Source organism: Aegilops tauschii, chromosome 5, assembly GCF_002575655.3.
Source record: "Aegilops tauschii subsp. strangulata cultivar AL8/78 chromosome 5, Aet v6.0, whole genome shotgun sequence".
NCBI lineage: Eukaryota > Viridiplantae > Streptophyta > Magnoliopsida > Poales > Poaceae > Aegilops > Aegilops tauschii.
Genome location: NC_053039.3, coordinates 576,106,036 through 576,119,515, shown reverse-complemented (window position 1 = coordinate 576,119,515; position 13,480 = coordinate 576,106,036). Strand labels below are relative to the sequence as shown.

Genomic DNA, 13,480 nt, shown 5'->3' with positions numbered 1-13,480 from the left:
ACGCCAGGTGAAGCGCACCGAGAGGCGGTCTGCCGCCGAGACCCACCCCCATGCAAGCCGGTCCCAGGAGCAGTGGGAGGCATGCATGGCTGGGGAAGTCGCCGGTCAACACTAACCAGGTGGCATGGAAATGAGAGGGCATCGCCATCGTACACGCCCTCTCCTTCCCGAAGCACCCGCTCGTCCACCGTCCGCCGGCCGGCGTCGAGCAGCACCAGCCGGAGCGCCTCGTGGCGGAGGAGCAGAGTCCCTGGCTGGAACGAGATCGAACGTCGAGATCGAAAATCAGGGGCAAACGAGACCTCCCATCTCGTGTCGTCGGGATCACCTGCGTCGCCCTCCTTCCTCGTCGGGCGCTCTCCACGCGCGCCGAGGCCCACGATCGTCGCCGCACCGCGCGCACCGGTGTCCACGGTCGCCACCGTGCTCGCCTAGCCAACCGCCATCGTACTCTTGTGCTCTGGCCGTCGGACAGTCGCGCTTGCACCCGCCATCGTACTCCGAGCAGAACAGATGACTGACTGACTAGCTGCAAGATGCACAGCACAACTATCGAGTTCAACCTTCAGTGGAAGAATTCCACCGTAGCTAGCTCGGTAATCTCTCCAACACACGATTCTAAATCTCGCCTTAGTTTCATACCCCCTCTATCCCAAAATAAGTGTCTCAATTTTAGTACAACTTTGTACTTATTTTGAGACAGAGGGACTACTTTTTATAAAAAATTTGGAAATTGTTTTATTGGCGCTGCACAAAAGGTGTGTGGTTGATAAAAATTGTTGTTTTGGCTCATTCTGCATAACTGAAGACTACTCGAGCGAGTACAAGATATAACTATACTCAACATGCAGACACAATTTCTATCTGCGCTGTACTTTTGGAGGTAGAGACCCTGTCAATTGATGTCTCGATCGTTTGGAATTCCAACCCATTCATCATACCCAATTTGCCGTCGTCGTCCTCATGCTATCAGTCAGGTGAGTTAGTGCTCTCAGAGCATGGTTAATAGTATAGCAGTTGATGGCTATATGATATTGCCATGTCATCTATAGCCAACCTTGTAGCCTTCAAGTATAATAGTAAGATACAAAGATGTGCTACTTCATTAATACATGACCCACCTCCCACTCTCACATAGTGCCTAGGAGCACGTGCTGCAGCTGACTCTTATTCTGTAGCCGGCTCCTCTTCTCTTCCCTCCACGTCAGCAGAAAAAATTATATTTTACTCCCTCCGTTCCTAAATACTTGTCTTTCTAGGCATTTCAAATGATTATCACATACGGATGTATGTAGACATATTTTAGAGTGTAGATTCACTCATTTTACTTCGTATGTAGTCACTTGTTGAAATGCCTAGAAAGACAAGTATTTAGGAACGGAGGGAGTAATTTTTATAGCCTGCTTGTATAAGCTTATTATACTTGCTCTCATGGTGGATGTCCCACTCGTTTGGATATGCTTCCAGACAACACGGTCTTGGAAAAGGAAAAATAAGAGGAAACTTGGTGGACAAGGACCGAGACAGGCTTTTTGAATGGCCGCCGGTCTCCTTTCCATCGGTAGAGATTTTCATTTCCTCTCCACCTGTAATCACATCATGACAGGCAGGTCAGTGTCCCTGAGATCTTGTTCAATAATATATCCTAACCCCGGTGAAAATGGACCGAACATTTAGTTTTTTATTTGTTTTTGGGAGAAAACGGAACACTTACTTTTGCATAGCTTGTACTACATACATATATCATGCCATGGCGTAGGTATGCAACTGGAAGATCATAGATCCAGTGAAAGAGCCCCAATGGAGAAGCATCTATTCTCCAACATCCACTTAGTAACTATATGTGCCATTCTCTTGTTTACCCAAGCCAAGAGCTTTGCAGAGTCATCATCATCATCCTAGCCATTCAAACGAGACGGTCACCAGATGTATTGCCGATGAGAGGTCCGCGCTTGTCGACTTCAAAGTAAGCATCTCGGACCCTGCAAACCTCCTATCATCGTGGAAGGGTGGTGATTGCTGCAAATGGAAGGGTGTCCATTGCAGTAGCAGAAACAACCACGTCGTCAAGCTCGATCTCCCGGGCCATGGTTGTGACTACAACGACGTTGATATGATGATGCAAGTGCTAGGAGGCAACATTAGCTCCTCGTTGCTTGGTCTACAACACCTACAGTATCTCAACCTCAGCTGCAATGAGTTCTATGGGGTGCAAATACCAGAGTTCCTGGGTTCTCTCCACAAGTTGAGATCCATCGACTTATCAAGATCAACCTTCAGCGGAAGGATTCCACCGCAGCTCGGTAATCTCTCCAACCTACGCTGCTTAAATCTTGGCTGGGCAGATTACACATACTCCATGGATATCACTTGGTTGGCCCAATTAACTTCCCTTGAGCAGCTCGACCTGAGTGGCACGAACCTCAGCACAATCGTCCAGTGGCTTCCGGTGGTGAGCATGCTTCCATCTCTAAAAGTTCTTCGTCTTAGCGACTGCAATCTTAGAGCTAGCTCTTATTCACTTCAGATTTCAAATCTGACTTCTCTTGAAACACTTGACCTTTCCTACAATTTCTACAATACAAGTATCACACCCAACTGGTTTTGGGGTTTGACCGGCCTCAAGTATCTAGATATCTCATGGAATGGTCTCTATGGCCAATTTCCGGACGAGATAGGTAATATGACCTCCATGGTAATGTTTGATTTACAAATGAATAACCTTGTGGGCATGATATCATCGAACCTACAGAACCTATGTAGCTTGGAAAAATTCTATGCACGCGGAAACAACATCAATGGAAGCATAACAGAATTCTTTCTGCGCTTGCCTAGTTGTTCCTGGAATAAGTTGACACGTGTGCTTTTATCTTCCAACAATTTGACAGGAAGCCTACCAACCAAACTAAAACCCTTAAGCAACCTGTCCGGCCTTATTCTTGGTAATAACAAGCTCACTGGTCCTGTGCCACTTTGGATAGGAGAGCTCATGAAGCTGACTGAACTGGACCTGAGCTACAATAACCTGGAGGGTTTCATAAATGAAGAACATTTATCAGGCCTTGAAAGCTTGGAAAAGTTGTGGCTGTCTAATAATTCCATAGCCCTCGTACTGAATTCGACGTGGGTTCCCCCTTCCAATCTAACAGATATTGGACTTCGGTCATGCCTTCTTGGGCCAAAATTTCCATTGTGGCTTAGATGGCTAACACGTCTAGACAATCTTGATATCTCAAACACGAACATATCTGACAAGGTGCCAGATTGGTTTTGGGCAGTGGCTTCCACTGTGAGAACTCTGAATATGCGACATAACCAAATTATAGGTTCTTTACCATCTACAATGGAACATATGAGAGCAACTGCAATTGATCTCAGTTCTAACCAGTTCAATGGCCCAATACCTAAGCTTCCCATTAGTCTGAGTGAGTTGGATCTTAGTAGAAACAATTTAGTTGGCCCACTACCATCAGACTTTGGAGCACCGAGTCTAGCAAGACTGATTCTATTTGACAACTCCATCTCTGGCACAATTCCTTCTTCATTGTGTAAATTGCGATTACTACTTCTGTTGGATATCTCCGAAAATAAGCTAACTGGACAAATTCCTGATTGTGCTGCTATTACCTCTGAGACAAACATGACAAGTATTTTTTCGATAAAAGGCGATTTTATTATCTTAAATGTAGCATCAAGCGGATACAAAGCATTATGAGTAACACCCGGCCTCTGCATAACTAGGATGCACACGGCCCAATATGAAGGTCTGACAAAAATTGATGAAAAAAATTGACAAATCGGCAACAGTAGAGCCCTATAGACCGATGCTATGCCTATGTCGATGGAGGTGGTGGATCGATCCGAAGGTTATGTTGCCACCCATGTTGGGAAAAAACCTCCATAGCCACCTGCTCCAATCGCATACAGACCGCCTTGAACAGCGGTTGGTCCTCCGGTCGTTGTAACATAAACCACATACGTAGCAATTGCGTACACCGGAAAATAACCTATAGAGGAGAAGCATTTCTTCCATTAAAAACAAAATCATTTCTACATAGCCAAAGCGACCAAATTAAGGCATACGCTCCCAACCTTATTAGCGTTTTGAACCTATTTGAAATACCGTCCAACCAATGACCAAAAATATTGGCAACAGTTGTGGGCGGATACAAATTTGATGCTATTTGGATGACTGACCACGTAGAACGTGCAAACTTGCATTGGAAAAGGAGGTGTTTGATTGCCTCGTCATGAGTACAAAAACAACACTTCTTACTCCCTTGCCAGTTGCGTCGTGCGAGATTGTCTTTCGTTAACACAACCCCCCTATGAAGATACCACATGAAAATTTTCACTTTTAGTGGAATCTTGGACTTCCAAATTTTCTTGTTATTACTCACTGGTACCTTAGAATGTGTGAGCACACGATACATAGAGTCTATAGTGAAAGACCCTGTTGTAGTAAGGTTCCAGCGAAACAAATTCCGGCCTTGTGTCAGGTTAATCGAATCCAGTCGTGATAAAAGATTATGCCATGACACAAGTCGGGGGCCAATCAAATCCCGCCTGAACGAAATATTCGGCGGGAATGAACTGAGCACTTGCGCAATAGTATTATTGTTATCGCGAACAACGTTGTATAAGCCTGGATATTGTTCTCGGAGACTGGCATTGCCTAGCCAGATGTCTTCCCAAAAACGAATCTCCGACCCATCCTTTATCGCGAAAGACCCAAAGCGAAAGAGATGTTTCTTTGCCGCCATTAGGCCAGCCCAAAAGTGCGAATCGCCAGGTTTCCAAAATGCCTGGGACACCGCCTTTTGACCTAGATACTTGTTGCGCAGCAAGGTTTGCCAAACACCATCCTCAGCAAGAAGTTTGAACAACCATTTACTGAGTAGGGCCTCATTTTTGACCTGCAAGTCATGAATTCCGAGCCCTCCTTGGTCTTTCGGCCTACAAACTACGCTCCATTTGGCCAGCCTGTATTTTTTTCTTTTCACCGTCTCCTTGCCAAAAGAATATGGATCTAAAATAATCCAGTCTTTTTAGGACCCCTTTTGGGAGTTGGAAGAAAGAAAGCATATAGAGAACCATATTTGTGAGGACAGAGTTAATCAAAACCAATCGTCCTCCAACTGAGAGTAGTTTGCCTTTTCAACTACTCAACCGTTTCTATAGACGCTCCTCTACATGCTTCCACTCCGCAATGGTGAGGCGTCGATAATGAATCGGTATTCCCAGATATTTAATCAGGAATTGCCCATGTGCGCAACCAAATAGGTCAGCATAATCGGCCGCCACCTCAACGGCTTCTCCAAAGTAGAACAATTCGCTTTTATGGAAGTTTATTTTGAGACCCGACATTTGCTGAAATGCTGAAAGAAAGAGTTTCAGGTTTCGAGCCTTGTCCAGATCATGTTCCATAAAAAGAATTGTGTCATCGGCGTATTGTAAAATAGAGAGGCCACCATCCACAAGGTGTGGCACTACTCCTGCAATGTGGCCGTCCTGCTTGGCGCGCTCAATCAGAATCGCCAACATGTCAGTGACAATATTAAATAACATTGGGGAGATGGAGTCAGCCTGCGGTAGTCCTTTTCTTGTCTGAAAGTAATGAGCTACATCATCATTGACTTTGATGACCACACTACCTCCAATTACAAAATTGTGGATCCACTGGCGCCATTTATCGGAGAAACCTTTCATCCTTAGGGCCTGTCGAAGGAAAGACCACTTGACCTTGTCATATGCCTTTTCAAAGTCAATTTTGAATATCACTCCACTCATGTTTTTTCGGTGCATCTCGTGGACGGTCTCATGCAGGATTACTACACCAGCTAGTATATTTCGTCCTTGCATAAAGGTCGTTTGAGATGGACGGACAACACGGTCAACTATCAAGTTTAACCTATTCGTAGCCACTTTGGTGAAAATCTTGAAGCTAACATTAAGGAGACATATGGGTCTGACTGCTGAATCCGTTCAGCCTCCTTAATCTTCGGCAACAAAAAAATCTCGCCAAAATTTATTCTGAATAGATCAAGTCGATTGGCATTAAGACAATTGAACAACTCCAAAAGGCCAGCCTTGATGATATCCCAGAAATTCTGATAGAATTCTGTGGGGAAACCATCAGGGCCTGGAGCTTTGTTGTGTTCCATTTGGAACACCGCCGCTCTCACCTCCTCTTCTGAGAAAGGTGCCGTGAGGATGTCATTCTCTTCTGCCGTGACTTGTGGAATATCATCTGTTCGGGTCTCGTCAAGGGTGACATTTCCTTCATCAGACGCTCCGAACAGAGATTTGTAGTAGTTGGTGATATAGTTTTTGAGCTCCCTTTGACCTTTGATCCGCCCTTCATCCTGTTGGAGACTATGAATACATTTCTTCCTATGTCGACCATTGGCGAGCAATTGGAAGTATCTTGTATTACTATCTCCCATTAGAATGAAGTCAGCTTTGGACCTTTGGTAGTATTTGATCTCCTCTTCTCGCAGAAGACGGGCAACCTTCTCAGTAGATTGATTTTTCAATTCAATCTCATGTTGAGATAAGGTGCGGGTCTCTGCAATTTTGTCGAGGTCATCAATGATGGTACAAAGGCGCTGCTTTTCTTTTTTATATAACCCATTGATGTGTTTCGCCCATCCAGAGAGGTGTTGCCTCATGGCCCTTATCTTATAATTCCATCTCTGAATCGGTGTACGACCAATGGCTGGCCTCTCCCAAACTTTCTTGATTATTTCTACAAAACCTTCCCGGTGCAGCCATGCCAATTCAAATTTGAAAGGGTGGCGGGAAGAATGGCTCGTAGAATTAGAATCAAGAATGATTGGTGCATGATCCGATAATGCCTCGATTCTCTCTAGGGCTCGTACGGTTACCATAGGAAATTTTAGCTCCCATTCGGTATCCATGAATACCCTATCGAGCTTCTCGTACGTTGGCACAGAACGGTTATTAGCCCAAGTGAACTGCCGCCCCGACATACAAGCCTCCCGAAGGTCCAAACTATCAATCACAACATTGAATAGGAAAGGCCAGTGAGCGTCGAAGCGGTCATTATTTTTTTCCTCCTGGTAGCTAAGGATATTGAAATCCCCTCCAATAAGCATTGGGTACGGGTGGTTATCCTTAGCCAGATTCACCAGTTCACGAAGGAAAGCGGATTTATGCTCATCTTGGGCAACCCCATAGACTGCGACCAGGCTCCATGTAAAATTATCAGCCCTGTTTGGTAGGTGAAATTTGATATGAAATTCACCGGTCGAAAAGGCCAACAAGTCCATTGCCGTGGTCTGTATCCCAAAAAGGATTCCCCGGACCTTCCACGAGCTGGTAGACTATGCCATGTGTAGTCGAAACCACCAGATAGGTGATCGAGGACGTGCGGGCGGAAGTCACATTTACCAGCCTCAGAAATTGCCACAAAATCCAATTCGTGTTCTCGCACACAATCACTGACGTGTTTATGTTTAGCCAAGTCTGAGAGACCTCTGCTATTCCAAAACATGCCTCTCATGTGGAAACTCGGATTGGTGTGGAAATTTTCGCCTTCTTAGGCGGTTTTTGTTTCTTTTTAGAGGATTGTGATTTAGATTTCCGCAACGATGCTGTGAAGTCACAAAACATGGACCCAGATCTTCCGTCATCCAAACCAACCTCGGTAATCACCAACCAAGTGGGAGACTAGCGGACAATCATATTTGGCATCCGCTTCATCATCCTCCTCGGTTTCGGGGTTAGATAGGGTGTTATTACACTTCGGAGAAACCTTTAAACGGTCAATCTCCATGTGTTTAAGTGCCCCAACCAACAGTTTAACTTCTTTATCGTTCTTTTCCATAAATACACCAACATTATTTAAGCTATTATTAATGCGAGTATCTGAAAAAGAAAGAAAAGGTTGAGCGGACAGGGTACCTGGCGTGGGGTCCAAATTTCTCACGGCTTGGCGGTGCATCGCCTTCGCTAGAGAGTGCTCATCAGTCGTAGAGGAACCATCAGCAGAGGTGGCATGACGGTTACTACGTCGGAGAGGCGAAGCAATCCCTCCAGACATAGTCGCCGTCGGTGTCGTCGGCTTAGCCGTCGGGGTCCGTAATGTCCCAGATGTCGGTAAAGAGGGACGCGCCGACGGTCCAACCGGAACGGTAGCAACGGGCGTCGCGGCAGAACCATGCGCACGAACCGCTGCTGGACCGAGTGGAACCACAGCGACCGGAGAACATGCCGGTGCAGTCGACTCAGACAGTGTCGGGGAACCTTGCACGCGAACCGAGGTAGCAGCAGCTGCGTGCATTGCTGGCGTCGTATCCTTGCCCATAGCTAGCTGCCCGAGCATCGGGACTGGGGTTGCTGCATGCGTTGCATGCTGTGCAGACGTGCCCCCAGCCACATGCATGTGAGCGACGGGCTCATGCACCGTGCCCACGGCCAGCTGGCCATGCACGGAGCTAGCCATGGCCACTGCATGCTTCTTCAGTGCACGTGCATCCATGAGCGAGCTTGCAGCACACACAACCGTGGCTGCCTCTCCCTCCGGCTCCACAGACCTCTGGATATCTTGACCATCAGTGTGTTCTGCATGTGTCATACTCGGAAGGACTGCATCAGGGTGTTGCACAGTACTAACAGTAGAAGTTTGCATAGACACCACATTAGTGCCATATCTAGCCCCTGACGATGTATTGCCACTATCATTTTGAGTGTTTTTAGCTCTCTTGATAGCATCCTTGTCCGGCATATCCTCATCTCGATTAGCACCGTCATCATGTTCATCATGGCGCTCCCAAATACGAGGTACGAAGTCAGCATCCGGGACATAGTCATCCTCCTCGAGCACATACTGGAACTCATACCCATTTAGCTTGACGTAAACATCAGAGGAGACTGAAGCTTCATTACTCCCATCCTGCTTGGCGAAAATATCTTTAGAATGCACATGACAAGTATGAGTATCAACAATCTAAGCTTGAGAAACAACAACCTCTCAGGTGAATTTCCTTCATTTCTCCAACACTGCCCGCAACTCTCCTTTCTTGATCTTGCACACAACCATTTCTTTGGGACTTTGCCAACATGGATTGGAGATAAATTGCCATATTTGGCTTTCTTACGACTACGATCGAATAAGTTTTATGGTCGCATTCCGGAGGAGCTTACACAGATAGTTAATCTTCAGTATTTGGACCTTTCGTACAATAACATGACGGGGAGCATACCTAAATCTATTGTTAACATCAAAGGGATGATACTAGTGAAAGATTACGATGATTCATTTCATCGTGCTTTCCGTTATGGAGAGTCAATTAATTATTGGTCCTGGTGACATGGTCACATATACCGAGAATTTCACGGTAGTCACAAAGGGCCAAGAGAGATTATATACAGGAGAGATCACATATATGGTGAATCTTGATTTATCATATAACAATCTTATTGGAGATATTCCCGAAGAAATCGGAGTCTTGTCGAATTGAAGAACTTGAACTTATCATGGAATACCTTGGGAGGAAAAATTCCTGAGAATATTGGCGCCTTGGCACAAGTGGAGTCACTCGACCTATCACACAATAAGTTGTGTGGTGAAATTCCTACAAGCTTATCGACTCTCACATCATTAAGTCACTTGAACCTGTCCTATAACAGCCTGATAGGAGAGGTACCATCTGGAAATCAACTGCAAACACTTGAGGATCCAGAAGTGATATTTATATTGGCAACCCGGGCCTCTGCGGTCCTCCCTTGTCGCAGAAATGTTCACAACCCGAGCCAACTCCGGCTACCGTGGAACACCATGAAGATTTGAACGACGTGGTCTCGTTTTTCATCGCGATGGGTTCTGGATATGTAGTGGGTCTCTGGGTAGTCTTCTGCACCTTCTTGTTCCAGAGGAAATGGAGAGTCAAGTGGTACTCCATTTGTGATGGCTGGTATGACCGGGTCTATGTGCAAGTGGCAGTTACATGGGCTTCTTGGACAAGGAAAAAATGCGCAGAAGCTGAGAGTGATCACTAGCTCACGCTGGTTTTCCTTTTGCTATCACGTAGAATGTGGGGATTTTACCATGTATCAATGTATTTATAGTATCGTACTACTATTGTTTCATAGATATGTATTTGAGGATTGTGCCTTAGAATAAGGTTTGGGTATGTAAAGCTGATGTGTAATGAATAATGCCAGGGGCAGCACTTGATCCCCTGTTTCGGGTGTGTGTGTCAATGTGTGAAGTTTTAACACATCTTGCTCTCAAGCTCTCAATCCAACCAATCATGTCTGTTCAAATAGGGCCAGGATTTCTGAAAGACAGAATTTAGTCTGCGCAAGGTGTAGGATTTTATTGTGGTGATTCTTTCTCTGGACGCAGTATACTGGGCGCAGACGTGATCTCTTCACTAGATAGACATTGTACAGGGTTCAGACTTGTTCAGACCAACTACTTTTGTCATATCTATCTATGAATCCAATCCATCAGGTCTGTTCAGATAAGGCTGGAACTTCTGCGACTCAGAATTTAGTATAAGAAAGAGTGTCAAACCCAAGGTAAATTGTAGAAAAAGGTTTACTTTTTTTTGTCGATTATTTCACTTCACTCGGTGCAATATACTGGGCGCTGACACTAAGAAACATTGTACTCCAGGTTTCGAGTAAATAGCATAAAATACCACTTTTCGTCCTATGGTTCCAAAAAACCATCACTTTTTTGTTTATGACTGATACCTACCACTTTTCTCGTCGGCTGTCTCAAAAAACCCAAATCGCCCGTTGCTAGCGTTATAAACCGTTTTCTGACGGTCCGGGCCCGCCTGTCAGGCCACGTCAGCGCCGCGCGTGACGGCGAGGCCGTTATTCGGACCGACCGGTGCGGTCGGACCGCACCCGCTCGCTCGCTGCCGTTCTCTCTCTGTCGGCAGCATCTCTCTCTCGCTCCTCCTTCCCCTCGTGCTCTCTGTCTCCCCCGACGATGGCGGCGGCGAAGAAGAAGGACGACGGCGAGCCTGGGCCGACAGCCAGCGGCGAGGGCGGTGCTCACTCCGAGGTCAACAAGTGGCTAGGCAGCGCAAGTTTCCCGACCCAGCGCTCGTCTGGGCCACCGACGCAGGAGGTCCAGATGTTGCCGGCGTTCCGCGCGGCCAGGGCAGTGGCCAAATGCATCCACGCGGATCCAGAAGGCGGGCACCAGTGGGCCCCCTCACTTGGTGGCGTGGAGTAAGTTATGAATTGTTTTAATTATTTTTCTTAGTTTATTTATGAACTAGGGTTAGGATTTGTTTCTTATATTGTTAATGAATTAGTTCTTTGGTATATTATTATGTATACATTGTACTCAATATATGAATTAGGGTTTAGGTTTGGATGATATATTGTGCAAGTGAAACTGTTGCATACTTTTTAACTTGAAAATCTGAAGAAATCTGAATGTGTTGTTTCTTTTTTTGCATAGTTTGGATGATGAAGTATGGGAATTGAGGCTGCATTTTCAGGGTAGAGACAACATGGAAAGGAAGTTTTCCTTATCAGAAATGAATTACCTGTTTTTGTTAGCACTTATTGAACTTGAGGGCTATGGGTTGGATGCCTATCTGTCATATGTTAAGGATGAGGGTAAGGGGCTGGAGGGGATTGAGGTTTTGGACAGTGATGAGAAGGTGGAGGAGATGCTAGATTTGTTTGCTGAGAAGAAAATATTGAACATGACAGTGAGAGAGGCTAGTGACCCAAATCCAACAGATGCAAACATGGACCACACCTTGCTTGAAGAGCAGATTCCAATTAGTCAAGTTGGTGATCCCATTGTTTATAGTGTTTCCCAAGAAGGTGTCCTTTTCCCTGTCTCAAATTCTTCACAGCCCCCACTTGTGCCTGTTGATCCATATTTTAACACACAATAGAGCTGTAATTTCAACAAGGGAAAAGAGGCAGTGGAAATTGAAGGCATTGAAGCAGAAGATCAAGATGAAGATGAGTTGGACAAATCCTCTTCAGATTTTGAGTTTTTCAGGGGTGATTACAGAGGGAAGAAAATTTCATACAAGTCTTGGGCTAGGGGAGAAGATGAAGGTGGTGAAGGAACAAGTCAGCACTACAGGGAAGAGGAAGAGATGGCTGAGCATTATTTTGGGGGTGCTTCTGAACCCTCAGAGTTTTGGCAGGAGCCAAATGGTTCTGAAGAAGATGATGAAGAAGTTTCAGATCATGTGAAAACTGTGGCACAGAAGATACCTGTGAGGAAACAAGGCCCAACAAGCAGATCACACAGTGAGCCAGATCACAAAAAGTTTGAAGATTTCGTGCCAGAAGCTGATGAGTTCTGCTTTCCAGGTGATGAAGGCATTTCTGATGAAGAAGATGATGCACCTAGGTTGCCTTGTGGCAGCAAGAGAAAATTGAAGAAGAAGAAGGAGAGAATATGGTATGATTCCTCTAGGCCTGATGCACATGAACAGTTTAGGATTCATTTGTGCTTTCTGAATGTGGTAGAGTTCAGAGAAGCATTGAGAAACTACCATGTTAGGACACTGAGGAACTTTGAGTACCATAGGAATGATCCAAGTAGGATCATAGCCTGGTGCTCAGATAGAAAGCATGGTTGTGAGTTTTATATTACTGCTTCTAAGATTGCCCATGAGTCAACCTTTAGCATCAAGAAGATGAATCTTGATCACACCTGTGGAGCAAGTGGAGAGAACACAAAGGTTACCATGAAGTGGGTTGCAAAGGCTGTTGAGGATACTGTAAGATCCAATCCTGGTGTAGGTGTTGAGACTATACTGAGTTATACAAAAAAGAAATTTGGAGTACATGTTCCAAAAAGTTTGGCCTACAGGGCAAGGAGGAAAGCAGTTGATGTTGTGCAAGGGGATCACAAGACACAATACTACAGGTTAAGAGACTATCTGCAGCGTGTTTTGGACACAAACCCTGGTAGTAGGTGTGTTGTGACAACAAAGGAATTTGAACTCCACCCAGCACCTACCCCAAGGTTTCATTACATGTTTTATTGTCTGTTTGCTTGTAAGGAGGGGTTCCTAAATGGTTGCAGGCCTTTCATAGGTAAATCTAGTCTGTATAGTGCTTAAATAGGGATTGCATTACATGTTGCTGTTTACTAATGGCTTAAAATGCAGGTCTTGATGGATGCTTCATCAAACTAAGCACTGGGCAGCAAATCCTGGCAGCAACAGGGAGGGATGGCAACAACAACATCTTCCCTATTGCATTTGGTGTTGTTGACAAGGAGGAGACAGATAGTTGGACTTGGTTTCTTACACAGTTAAGGATAGTAATTGGTAGTGGCAACAAGTTTGGGCCCTACACAATTATGTCAGACAGGCAAAAGGTACAACTACTCTTCATGATTTGACTGATTTTCCTTTCACTATGTACTGCTTTTCCTTGCACTATGTACTGCTTTTCCTTTCTCTACTTACTTCACTAGTTATTAATACAAAATCAATGAACAGGGTCTGCTCAA

The 13,480-nt window shown here is 45.3% G+C and overlaps 1 pseudogene; it reads left to right on the top strand.

The window, feature by feature from the left end:
* The first annotated feature begins 1,682 nt into the window (after positions 1–1,682).
* LOC141022209 (receptor-like protein EIX1) lies at positions 1,683–10,113 on the top strand (annotated as a pseudogene).
* The last annotated feature ends 3,367 nt before the right edge of the window (positions 10,114–13,480 follow it).